Source organism: Capsicum annuum, chromosome 1, assembly GCF_002878395.1.
Source record: "Capsicum annuum cultivar UCD-10X-F1 chromosome 1, UCD10Xv1.1, whole genome shotgun sequence".
NCBI lineage: Eukaryota > Viridiplantae > Streptophyta > Magnoliopsida > Solanales > Solanaceae > Capsicum > Capsicum annuum.
The window spans coordinates 4,737,709-4,750,801 of NC_061111.1; the positions used below are offsets into that span (position 1 = coordinate 4,737,709).

The 13,093-nt window shown below is 38.4% G+C and overlaps 1 pseudogene; it reads right to left on the reverse strand.

Annotated features, from left to right (window-relative positions):
• Positions 1 to 2,375: 2,375 nt before the first annotated feature.
• On the reverse strand, positions 2,376 to 12,623 carry LOC107858052 (annotated as a pseudogene).
• Positions 12,624 to 13,093: the final 470 nt, after the last annotated feature.

Consider the following 13,093-nt stretch of genomic DNA (forward strand, 5'->3'; position numbering starts at 1 on the left):
TCATCGTATTCAACCTCCTTATTCATTATTTCAAAATTAGATTGGGTTTTTAAATTTGGTTGACAATTCTTCATACATGTCATATCATTAGTATCGGCATAGAAAGAACTGTATGATAGAAAATAAATAGATAAAAATCAGACTAAAAATAAAATGAAGGGAAACTACGCTTTATTAGAAACATAGATAGAAAGAGTTTTAACCTAAAATACCAGATTTAAAGTTCTGAATTACAATCCTAGAATGATTTAAATTATAAGAGTAAAAACAAACAAACTACTAAGACTGTAAGAAAAACAAACAAACTACCAAAACTCCTTTATAATAGGGAGAGGAGTGGCCTCCCAATTGTTAAGCTGGACATCAGGGCCGACAAACTGTACATCTGCATTGCTGGTACCTTCCCTAATTTCAACCATATCAGCTTCAATGAACATATTTTAAAAAAGGTCAATCAACTCTGTATCATCATCATTCATTGATTCTGTAGCAGGTAACTTGGAGGATCCAACAACACTGAATTTGATGAAAGATTCGTGAAGTGGCAGTATCGGCTTGGTAAGTGACCACAACTCTTTCTTACGCTTTTTAGCCTTCTTTATATCTTCAGCAGTAGGCTCGTATCCCAGACCAAAAGTACGAAAGTTCTTATAGAGGTTTATCGGATGAACAATGCCTTGCAAAAACATCCCTAGACCTTTTCCTGGTTCGAAACCATGCTTCAACATTTCATTCACTACCATAATAAATGCAGAGGACAATTGTGGTCTTGTGATGAGATTCCCCTCAAGGATATGCTCAACATCCACTACCTCAGAAGCTTGATGAATTAAAACATTGGCATTATCTGCTTCGATGGAGAAAAAAAAGTAGTCTTTATACATGGATAAGTCTCCTTCACCATGAATAACTATCTCTTTCCTGTCACATTCGAATTTGACCATTTGATGCAACGTTGATGCGACTACTTTAGCCCTATGAATCCATAGCCTTCCCAATAACATATTATATGAAGCATCAATGTTCAGCACTTGGAAATCCATAGCAAAATCTACAGGCCCGATTGTCAATATGAGTTCTATTTCACCAAGGGCATCAGTTTTTGATCCGTCAAAACCCTTGACGCATACATTATTAGGTCAAATTCTCTCCATATTAACATTCAACTTTTGCAAAGTTGACATAGGACAAATGTTAGCACCTGATCCTCCATCAATTAACACTCGAGTGACGATGGAGTGCTCACATTTTACAGTAATGTAGAGACTCTTATTATGTCCAGTACCTTCCACAGGCAATTCATCATCTGAGAAAGTAATCTTATTTTCTTCAAGGATCCTTTCAACAACTTTTTCCAGTTGATTCACTTTAACTTCACTGGGAACACATTCTTTATTAATAATCTTCATTATAGCCTTGCGGTGTTCCTCTGAATGTATTAATAAAGACAACAAAGAAATTTGTGCTGGTGTCTTCTTCAACTGTTCTATAACAGAATATTCTAACAATTTCATTTTCTGTAAAAAATCTTCAGCTTCTTCATCAGTAACAGGTTTCTTGAACATCATTCTTTCTTCACCGCATTGTTTATTCTTTCTTAACTCTACTGGAGCATAACATCTTTCGGATCGAGTTCATCCCCCTACTTCATCTACATCTTCAGTCACTTCTTTCCCCTTGTGCATCACCACAATGCGATCATAATTCCAAGGGACTGCCTTGGTATCAACCATAGGCATCTGTGACACTGGTTTAATAACTATAGGAGCTACGGGAGCTTCTTTTATGATTAAGAGAGGCTTATTGGATCTTTCGAGAATAATGAGTTTCGACTTTATTTGACTTGACCCAATATTTTCTAAAATCTCTTTCCCCATCACCAAGGGAGCATTCGATGATTTGGGTCTATCACCACCTTCGCTTCTGCAGGTTTTTCTTTTGTCAAATCTACAGCATTTGCTGATTTTTTCAAATCAGTTTTAATTTTAATAATCGACTTAAAGGAAATCGTAGCATCTTCACCATTGCGTATCACTTCGAGCACGTTTGTTTCATTATGATCTGGCGGTGGATTTTGATTGACATTTAAAGCGCCTGGACTTTCTACCATAATCTATTGGGTATTAATCAACTCTTGAATTGCTCTTTTCAGATACCAACATTTCTCTATTTCATGCCCTGGGGCATCAGAACAGTATTCACATATTCTAGAATAGTCCAAGTTCTTCGGAGGAGGATTCAGGATCCTTCGCTCAATTGGGTTTAGAACATTCATTTTTCTCAGCCTATGAAATAAACTAGTCTAAGATATTCCAATAGGAGTGAAATTATCTTTTACCATGTTATCCCTTTTGAATTCTGCTCAAGGCCAAAAATTAGACCTCGGAGGGCCTCTTTGAACTTGCGGGGTCATTGGATGATTTTGGATTGCTGGTGCACGCCACTGCGGTTAAGAATGAGCCCAAGCATATGGTTGTGCATTGTAAATAGGATATTGGGGAGATGGAATGAAATATAATGGATTCTGTGCGAATGGTTGACGTGCACCTCTCCAATTTTGTTGTGGACCTATCACAACAGTTGCTACATCCTCTTTTCTTTTCTTTTCCTAAAAACTTCCTGCACCACTTTGAATTGCCTTTGTTGTTACTTTCAAAGCGGCCTGGATGATGATCTTTCCTGACTTGATTCCATTTTCTACCATCTCTCCAACTTTGATAACTTCGGCAAATGTGCTTCCGATAGTAGAGAGCAAATGATGGAAATAATCAGGTTCTTGTACTTGCAAAAAAATATCAATCATTTTAGATTCTTTTATTGATAGTCTGACTCTTAAAGCCTGCTCTCTCTATCTGACGGCATACTCTCGAAAACTTTTGGTCATCTTTTTTCTCATGTTGGCAAGCGTAGTGCGATCTGGCACTATCTCAGTGTTATATTGAAATTGTTGAATGAAATCTCGAGCTATATCATCCCATACGTGCCAAAGGGAAATGTCTTGATCGATGAACCATTCAGAAGCTATCCCTATAAGGCTTTCTCCAAAGTAAGCCATCAATAATTCTTCTTTTCCTCCTGCTCCCCTTAATTGATTGCAAAACTTTTTCAAATGAGCTACAAGATCACTGTGTCCTTTATATTTGTCAAATTTTGGCATTTTGAACCCTATCGACAAATGGACATCAGGAAACATACATAAATCCTTGTATGAAACACTTTTTGGTCCACCTAATCCTTGCATATTTCTCATACTCTGCTCTAGACTTCTAATTTTTCTAGCCATCTCCTCTTGTTCCTCATTCTTGGCAATCTTCTCAATCACGATAGGTATATCATGTTAATGAACATGATAAGGTGGATTTTGGGATTTGAAAGTCATTTCAGGAGGGTATAACATATCATGATTTGGTTTTCCCATATTCTTCGGTACTGTCATTGAGTGCCCACAGTAGCTGGCTCTACAGAATTAAAAAGTGGGTTATTTGCGATAGATGGATTTGGTGGGCGCATGGTAGAAGTACCAGCAACTCCAGACATATTAGCAAATGGGCCAAATCCTGGTGGGTAACATGGATCACTAGTTTGAGCTGGGTTAGAATTTGGATCATTTGAAGTTGAAAGTCCAGGGATTGATGAAGGCGGGGCTTGTCCATTCAACCAAGCTTGGTACATCTCTGCCATCTGTTGTTTTAATGACTTTATTCCTTCCATTGATGCTACTTCCTGCGAAATCAACTGATTCTGCTCTTCTTCACTATCAGACCCTATACCTTCTCTGTGGGTCATTCTTCTTTTACCCTTGTTTCTGGTGTTATATGGATGTGATGCCATTTTAAACCACAAACCAACCACCAATAACTTTATCTTTCTGTGACTAAGTAGCAAATGAGTGAGTATTATATATTTAACACATTATAATGCCACGTTATATGTCATGCTTCTATATGCATTTTCCAACCTATCATAGAAGGCTTTGTGTTTCATCCCGGCTTTTTAGGCGTATTTTTTCAAAAATTATGATCGAACCCTTTGGAGGGTTGCCTACGTATCATGCCAGAACATGAATCAGATCTTACGTAGTTCGGGAGGAATTTAACAAAATTGTTTTGTCTCTTTTTTTATTATTGAAGAAAATAAATAAAGTAAGTGAAGTAAAACATATGTAATATATATAGAAATAAACAATCAACTTCATTACATTCTATAATATAAATACGATAAAATAACTAACCCAACTCCTAAAATAAAATCTACTAACTGACATCTGAAAACTAAAAGACATAATATCTAAACAAGAAGTTTTAAAACTGAAAATGAAAAACTATGACAAAGAAAACAATGATCTATTCAAGGATACGTCGGTTTAATATGTCCTCCCAAACTCAAATATATGTCCTCCAATGAAGTAGTGATTCGCTTTGCAAAAGATGGTACTTGTGCCAAAAAGTCCTCGCAATCCAACTGTTGATAATCCAAACCCATTCTGGCAGTATCCTGTGCTACACGGTAGACCTTTCCTCAAAGAGAACTGAAGGCCTAATCCCATTCCTGGGCCTGTCGATCTAGGAAATCAACCATCTCTTTTGCACGTTGTTCACGAGCAGAAGCAATCTCCAACTGTTCATGCAATATTCCTCTTTCACGAATCCATTGAGATCTCTCTCGATCAAATTCTTCTTGCATGTTCTGCTCAACTTCTTGCAACTGTTGTTGGCAAGATGAGGCAAGTTTTGCAACGTGTGACCCCCTAGTGGCAGCAAGCTTGATTTGTCCTCGAAGTGCAACCTCACTATCTGCTGACTTAGCTTTCTCTTCAGCAAATTCCCTTTGTTGTTCATCTATTTTTGCGCTGGCATGCTCTAATTCTGCTCTCAAAACTTGGTTGGCTTCATGATGTTCTCGTATGGCTCTTTCAATTCCTATCCTGATTGCAGCTTCTTGATCTATAGGTCCCTTAACCGATCTTTCTGGTCTGACTGGCGGACTCGACTGTTCTTCAAATCATTCACGGTAATCTGGGTGCACTTCTCCTTTCTCACGCTCTATGACCATCATTTCAGTTCCCATAATACGGCAACCCTCCCAAATCTGTTGGGCCAAATCTTCTGGAAGTGGAATCTCTGGTCTGACCTCAATTACAAACTCAGTCATGTTTTCCATTATGGGAATTATTTGACGCCTGCCTAGCTGACGTAGAACCCTCAATAGAACATACGGTTGAACACCTCTAATACCCATTAATAACAAGAATGGGCGAATGACAGAACTATGTATGACTTGGCTCCAAGGGAACTAATGGAGATTCCAAGTGATTTTGTCTGTTGTCAAAGAACAAAAAAGTTTAACCCAATCTCCAATTTTTTTTGGACATTTATATTTCTCCATCCTTTCCTCATAATCGTTGATGCGATTAAATCACTCGGATCGAACCTTGTCAATGTAGGACGTTGATAAAGATACTCCACAATCTACATCTGTAACAAGATATTACATCCCTTGAAAAAACTTTTTTCCTTCTGACAAACAGTCAGAGCACGGTAAATATCAGCTAGGATCATTGGTATTATAGTGTAATCTTTCTTAATCAGTATCTGCACCACTCCCGCTAAACGAATATTAATTTTTTCTTCTCTTCTTGGGAAGACCATAGTACCCAAAAAGGTTACCATGAATGCAAATCGTCTGTGAATTTTCCAAGCCTCAAAACTTCCCTTATTACAAAGTTGTTTACCGTACTTTTGAAACCCCTCTTGCTTTCCGTATCTGTCATACAAAAACTGCAAGGAAACCCAAACTCTTTTCATTGATTCTTCTTTTGTATTCCGTATTGTAGACACGTGATTTCGTCCTCTTAAAGTTCAATGTTTATTCACTTTTACCCATCTTTATTTTATCCTACCGTGTACCTTCATCCATGTTATTATACCCTCACAAAATACAAAAAAATAACAAACTCCTTAACAAATTCCATCCTATCCTAACCCCTACATCTTATCCTAACAACCCATCCAATCAAAATAAACCACATCACACCATACCCCACCCCCACCTCACCACTACCCTAGCCCTACCTTACTACCTCACCCTCACCTCACATCATATATACACCACACACAGTACGAAGACCATTTTTTTTCACCACGATTCCTCGGACTTCACAGGAGCACGCACAAAACATCTTCCTTTTTCCATACATCACAGCAAATTACGGACTGAAAAGAGGACTCTATTTTTGGTTTCTTCTTCACTCCCAACAACGAACAATTCGCACACACAAATAATCGAGAGAGAAAGGTTATAGCCGAGAGAGAGAGAGCGGTGGAGAAGAATTTGGTCGCTGTCAAGAGCTGCCGACAAAACCTTCACCGGAATGAGCTTCTAGGTCATCGTCTTGAACGATTCATGCTCAGGATCTTCAAATCTCTTAGTTTCAGATGGATTTCAAAGTAAACTTGTTCAAAAAACACTGAGATTTTGCTAGAATCCTCCTTTCTTTCATCGTTTTCCAGCGCCATCTGAGCTCACTGGAGCTTCAGCTCGACTGTTCTGGTTGGTTTTGTCGTGTGTTGAATCTTAGGGGTTCGTCCGATTTTGTGTTCTGTTGCTAGATTCAGGCTTTGGGGATTCTCGTTTGTTCTTATTTTGGGGATTAGTTGACCGTGCCTTTCGATCAGTTTTGGATTGTTGTTTCGCTATTCGAGCCTTCTTCTCTCTATGCTGATTTTGGTTGGACATAGTCGGGGTTCCTTGTTCGAGGGTATTGGTCTTGGATTTTCTTATTATCAACAAAGATCAGATTGTCGAAAGTTTGGAGTTTCAATTTTGGTGCTACCAAGTTTGGATTTGGTTCGCTGTTGAGGTTCGAATTGAGGATTTCGGACGTGGATTCTACCGGGTTAATCGAAATAATAGATCAATTTTGAAAGCACTGAGGTCCAATTCTATCTCCTCTCTTTTTAATTTTTACGTAATCGGGAATGATTTGTGTCTTGGTATGTTTGAATCATGATTGTGTATTGGTTGATGATGGATTTAAATGTTGAAAAGGGAATTGATAATCGATGCATGTGTTGATCATTGGTTGAGAATGAATGTGCGGAAGAATTGAAAAATTGATAAAAAGGGTGAATATAGATCGATTTAGGTTTATTGTTGTTTTGTTTAATTCGGAATAAATATCATGTTTTGGCATGAGGATCGGTATGAAAATCGTAGGCTTTGGGTAGGCAAAGTTTAGGACTCTTGGTGATTTGTTGAATGTGTGAATGTTTGTGGGTTGGTTCTTTCTATTTTACCACACAAGATTGAGAAATGTATTCATTTTATCGGGGAATGCCCCGAGATCTTATGTACTTATTCACCGGGGAATGCCCCGACATATCATGTTGGCGAAAAATGATCGTGATGAAGGCCCGCGGCATCGGGTAAGGCATTGGAGCTTAGTCTATATCTAGTTTAGAATAGGATTTATATTTTCGTATTTTTCTATTTTTGGACTGTATAATTGGACTGGACTTTACATTTTGGATTGTTTTGTTTTGTTTATTGTTTGATTATTTTGCGTACTTTTGTGTGGTTTATACATTTCTTAGTGTCAAAAAAATAGTCGATACACTCTACCAAGCGACCGTGGTTGAACCACGGGATCGAAGGGTGCCTAACACCTTCCCCTGGGTCAAACGAATTCCTTGGCTGGAATCTCTGCTCGCAAACCAGTTTAAAGAGTCAAATCGATTTGAAAAGGATTTTCCAATGGTGACTTGGCACACCAGATTATGCCAAGTGGCGACTCTGAATAAAAAATGTTAATAATCCTTTTCCGAAACAAATTTTCATTTCTTGTCACTTAAATAATAAAACCCTTTCGAACATTAAATTATAATTATTTTTTAAAGGACTCGAAAAAGGGGTGAGCTGTCATCACCCTGTTCTTCAGGCGGGCTCCTGAAACCCAAAAATTAAAAACTAGAACAAAAATTATCCCAAACAAAAATTATAGTAAAGTAGTATTTCATTTTTGAAAGCGTTGACCCATTTTTTAGGAGGGTCCTGAATTCAAAGTAAAATCCCATTTTTCATGAGGGTCCTGAACAGAAAGTAAAATCTCATTTTTCAGGAGGGTCCTGAACATAAAGTAAAGTCTCATGGATGTGCATTTCCAATGGTAGCTGAATTAAGTGAAGCAAATTTGCCCCTATTTCAACAAAAAAAATTTGTTAGTTAAAAACTTAGTGGTGGTTTGCAGATCTTGGCTTCTCAGGTATCTGCCCAGCACTCATTCCTTTCATCTTTGTTCTAAATCGCTAACACTTGCCCTGTCTTGCTGCATCATCGACCCGGATCCAGATTGAGGAAAGTGAGTTCTGACTCGAACAATGGGCTTCCATTTTACCATGCCTCTGAGGTGCACCCTTTTCCTATCTGAATGCTTCCACGTATGCAACAGTCTGTCGGTTGATAGACTTCCTTTGTTTCGTGTTGAATTACGATCATATTTCTTTCCTTTGCTATTCCTTGGCTTTTCCTTGTATAATTGGAAAGACTGGTAGTAAATTTTCAAATCTTTTTTTGCTTGTTTTGACACAGACTTGACTTAAAATGTAAAGAAATGATGGTGACTTTTATTTTGATAAATGACATAAAAAGACAAAAAGCATGAATATGTAAATGAAAGAAAAAGGAAATGTCCCATATTCAAAAAGAAAACTTATCTGAATACGACAACCAACTCCAATGAGTATGACATGCATTTTTGGATTGAGCTGCCCGATCTTCCTATCCAAACTCCCCATTTGTTGTTGAGTTTGTGCCTTTGCCGCTGAACTGCTTCTTCAAATCCATTGGACTTATACATCACATTCGATTAACGAAATCTTAAAAGACTTTCACCAACAAATCTCTTTCTTTTCACTTTTCACTTTTCTCTTGAACTCTCCATCGCCTTATGGTGCCTGTGAGGGTTTTCACCAATAAGACTCTCATTTTTATTTCTCTCCTCTCACCATCGCCTTATGGTGCTTGCAAGGGTTTTCACCAATAAGACTCTCTCATTTTTATTTCTCTCAACTCACCATCGCCTTATGATGCCCACGGGGGTTTTCACCAATAAGACTCTCATTTTTGTATTTCTTTCCTGATTTCTTATGCTGAGGGAGACAGGTTGTACCTCACAATGTATCATCATATCCATTGCATACTTAGCCTTAACATTATCAAAAATTGATCTGAAGGACTTTCTTTGGTTGTAACTTGGCTTTTGGCTAAGGTTTAAAAAAAGATGGTAAGGGGCTCAAACGATACTTGAAGTGGGGGTGGGACTTACAACTTTTAGAATCGACTCAAACAACACATTAACTCATGCCCCAACTTTGTTGACTGGGTGAATCTTAGATCTTTATTTGGTTGGACCAAGCCCGAAATAGGGCAGCCTACTTATCTTACTCCCGAGAGAGGAGAATCAGGTCGCACGTAGTTCCATCAGCTTGTTCTTTGTTTTGATTTGATGATTTTTCTTTTTTTATTATTTTCAAACTCTTTCTTTTATTCTTATTTTATTGATATTTATCTTTGACTCTATTTTGATTCCAAAAGAGGGATATGAAAGAAAAATAAAACGAAGCTCAAACAGGTAAACAAAGGATGACACAATGTTTGGATAGAAGAAATAAATGCCTTCATCATATCAATCTTCAAAAATGCAAGTACTAAACATGCAATAAAATCAACAAAGGATCAAATATCATACATAATATCTTTTGACCGCATCAGCATTGGTAGCCATTCTGCCATTTGCCTTCAGTATCTGTCAAATATAAGGCTCCATTGAGCAACACTTTCTTCACAACGAAAGGACCCTGCCAGTTAGAGGAGAACTTGTCTTTCACTTCAACCTAGTGAGGAAGGATACGTCTCAATACCAACTGACCAACTTCAAAATTCCTGGGATGGACCTTTTTCTTATACGCTCGAGCCATCCTCCTCTGATACAACTGGCCATGACTCACAGACGTTAGCCTTTTTTCCTCAATCAAGCTCAAATGTTCCAGTCGGGTTTTTACCCATTCGCCATCATCAATCTCTTCTTCTACAATGACTTGAAGAGAGGGAATTTCAACTTCTGCAGGGATGACTTCTTTTGTCCTATACACCAAAAAATATGGAGTTGCCCCTATTGAAGTACGAACAGTGGTGCGATAACCTAGCAATGCAAACGGCAACTTTTCATGTCACTGTCTAGACCCTTGTACCATTTTTTGCAATATTTTTTTTATATTCTTATTGGCGGTTTCTACAGTACCATTGGCCTTTGGGCGATATGGAGTAGAATTTTGATGTGCGATCTTAAACTGTTGACATACTTCTTTCATCAAATGACTATTGAGATTGGCAGCATTGTCTGTAATGATCATCTTAGGAATTTTAAATATACAAATGATATTGGCATGAACAAAGTCCACCACAACCTTCTTTGTCACTGACTTGAAAGTTACTGCTTCTACCAACTTTGTGAAGTAGTCAATGGCTACCAAAATGAACCTATGTCCATTTGATGCCTTCAGCTCAATCGGTCCAATCACATCCATTCCCCAAGCCACGAACGGCCATGAAGCGGCCATTGCATGTAACTCAACAGGAGGAAAACGTATCAGATCATCGTGTACCTGACATTGATGACACTTTCGAACAAATTGAATAGAATCCTTTTCCATAGTAAGCCAGTAATAACCTGCTCGAAGAATCTTCTTTGACAAGACATGACCATTTATGTGTGACCCGCATACTCCAGAGTGTATTTCAACTATGATTGCGGAGGCTTCTTTTGCATCTACACACCTTAAAAGTCCCAGATCTGGGGACCTCTTATACAACATTCCCCCACTTAAGAAAAATCCACTAGCCAAACGCCTAACAGTCCTCTTTTGATCGTTGGTGGCATATGCTGGGTATTCTCCTGACTGAATGTACAGCTTGATATCCAAGAACCAAGGTTCTCCATCGAGCTCTTCTTTAATCGAATTACAGTAAGCATGCAGATCACGCCTCTGTATATGCACTGGATCGATGTAGGCTTTGTCAGGATGTTGGAGAATTGAAGACAGAGTGTCTAAAGCATCAGCAATTTCATTATGAATCCTTGGAATATGCCTAAATTTTACTAGCACAAACCGTTGACATAGCTCTTGCAAGCATTGTCGATACGGGATGAGCTTCAAATCTCGCGTCTCCCAATCGCCTTGAATTTGATGGAAAAGAAAATCCAAATCTCCCAACACCAATAATTCTTGGACTCTCATATCAACAGCTAACCTCAAACCAATAATGCAGGCTTCATACTCTGCCATATTGTTAGTACAGTAGAATCGAAGTTGCACCGTTACAGGGAAATGTTGTCCCGATTCAGAGATAAGAACTGCACCTATTCCGACTCCTTTCATATTGACTACTCCATCGAAGAATAACCTCCAACATGGATCAGCATCTATAATGACTTCATCGACACACGATACTTCTTCGTCAGGAAAATATGTCATTCATGGCTCGTACTCTTCATCGATGGGATTCTCAGCAAGATGATCTGCCAAGGCTTGGGCTTTCATAGCAGTTCGAGTCACATATACAATGTCGAACTCGATAAGCAATATTTGCCACTTTGCCAATCGATCCATTGGCATAGGCTTCTGAAAGATATACCCCAAAGGATCTATGCAGGAGAGGAGATAAGTAGTATAGGATGAGAGATAATGCTTCAACTTCTGTGCTACCCATGTTAGGGAACAACACGTCCTTTCAAGAAGAGTATACCTGGCCTCATATGCGGTGAACTTCTTACTAAAATAATAAATAGCCTGCTCTTTTTTACTTGTGGCATCATGTTGACCCAGGACACAACCGAAAGAATTGTCTATGACTGATAAATATAAGATCAAAGGCCTACCAGGCTCTGGGGGTACCAGCACGGGCGGATTTGACAAATATCTTTTGATTCGATCGAACGCGTCCTGACATTCTTCAGTCCATTTTACCGCAACACTCTTTTTCATCAACTTGAATATGGGCTCACAAGTGGTTGTGAGTTGAGCAATAAACCTGCTAATATAGTTCAGTCTACCAAGAAAACTCATGACCTCCATCTTATTCTTGGGCAGGGGCAAATCCTGAATGGCTTTGATTTTCGAGGGATCCAATTCAATTCCCAAACTGCTGACTACAAACCACAACAGCTTTCCAGACGGAACTCCAAATACATATTTTGTCGGGTTGAGTTTGAGATTATACCTGTGAAGCCTTTCAAAGAACTTTCTTAAATCTTTAACATGGTCGGCCAGAGTTTTTGACTTAATAATCACATCATCCACGTATACCTCAATCTCTTTATGCATCATATCATGAAACATAGTGGTCATGGCTCTCATGTATGTTTCTTCAACATTCTTCAAACCGAATGGCATCACTCGATAACAATAGGTCCCCCATGGTGTGATAAAAGACGTCTTCTCTGCGTCTTCATCCTCCATAATGATCAGGTGATATCCAGCATAGCAATCCACAAAAGAGGCAACCTTGTTTTTAGCACAGTTGTCTAACAAAATATGGATGTTGGGCAGTGTAAAATCATCTTTTGGACTTGCTCTGTTCAAATCACGGTAATCAACACACACTCAAATTTTTCCATCTTTCTTTGGTGCGGGAACAACATTGGATAACCACATGGGATAACGAGCCACTCGAATTACTTTGGCTTTAAGTTGTTTCATGATTTCCTCTTTGATTTTAATACTTACATCAGTTTTAAACTTCCTCAACTTCTATTTGACAGGAGGGATTTGACAGGAGGGAACGCGGGATCAGTTGGCAATTTGTGAGCCACTAATTCCGTGCTCAAACCAGGCATATCATCATAAGACCATGCAAAAACATCCTTATAATCAATTAATGCTTGAATCATTCTATATTTTAGCTGTGGAAAAGCATGTACACTAATTTTAGTTTCCCTAACATCTTCTTGATCCCCTAGATTTATTGGCTCAGTCTCATTCAAAGTAGGATTTAGTTTGTCTTCAAACTGTTCCAACTCTTTGCTTATTTCTTCTAG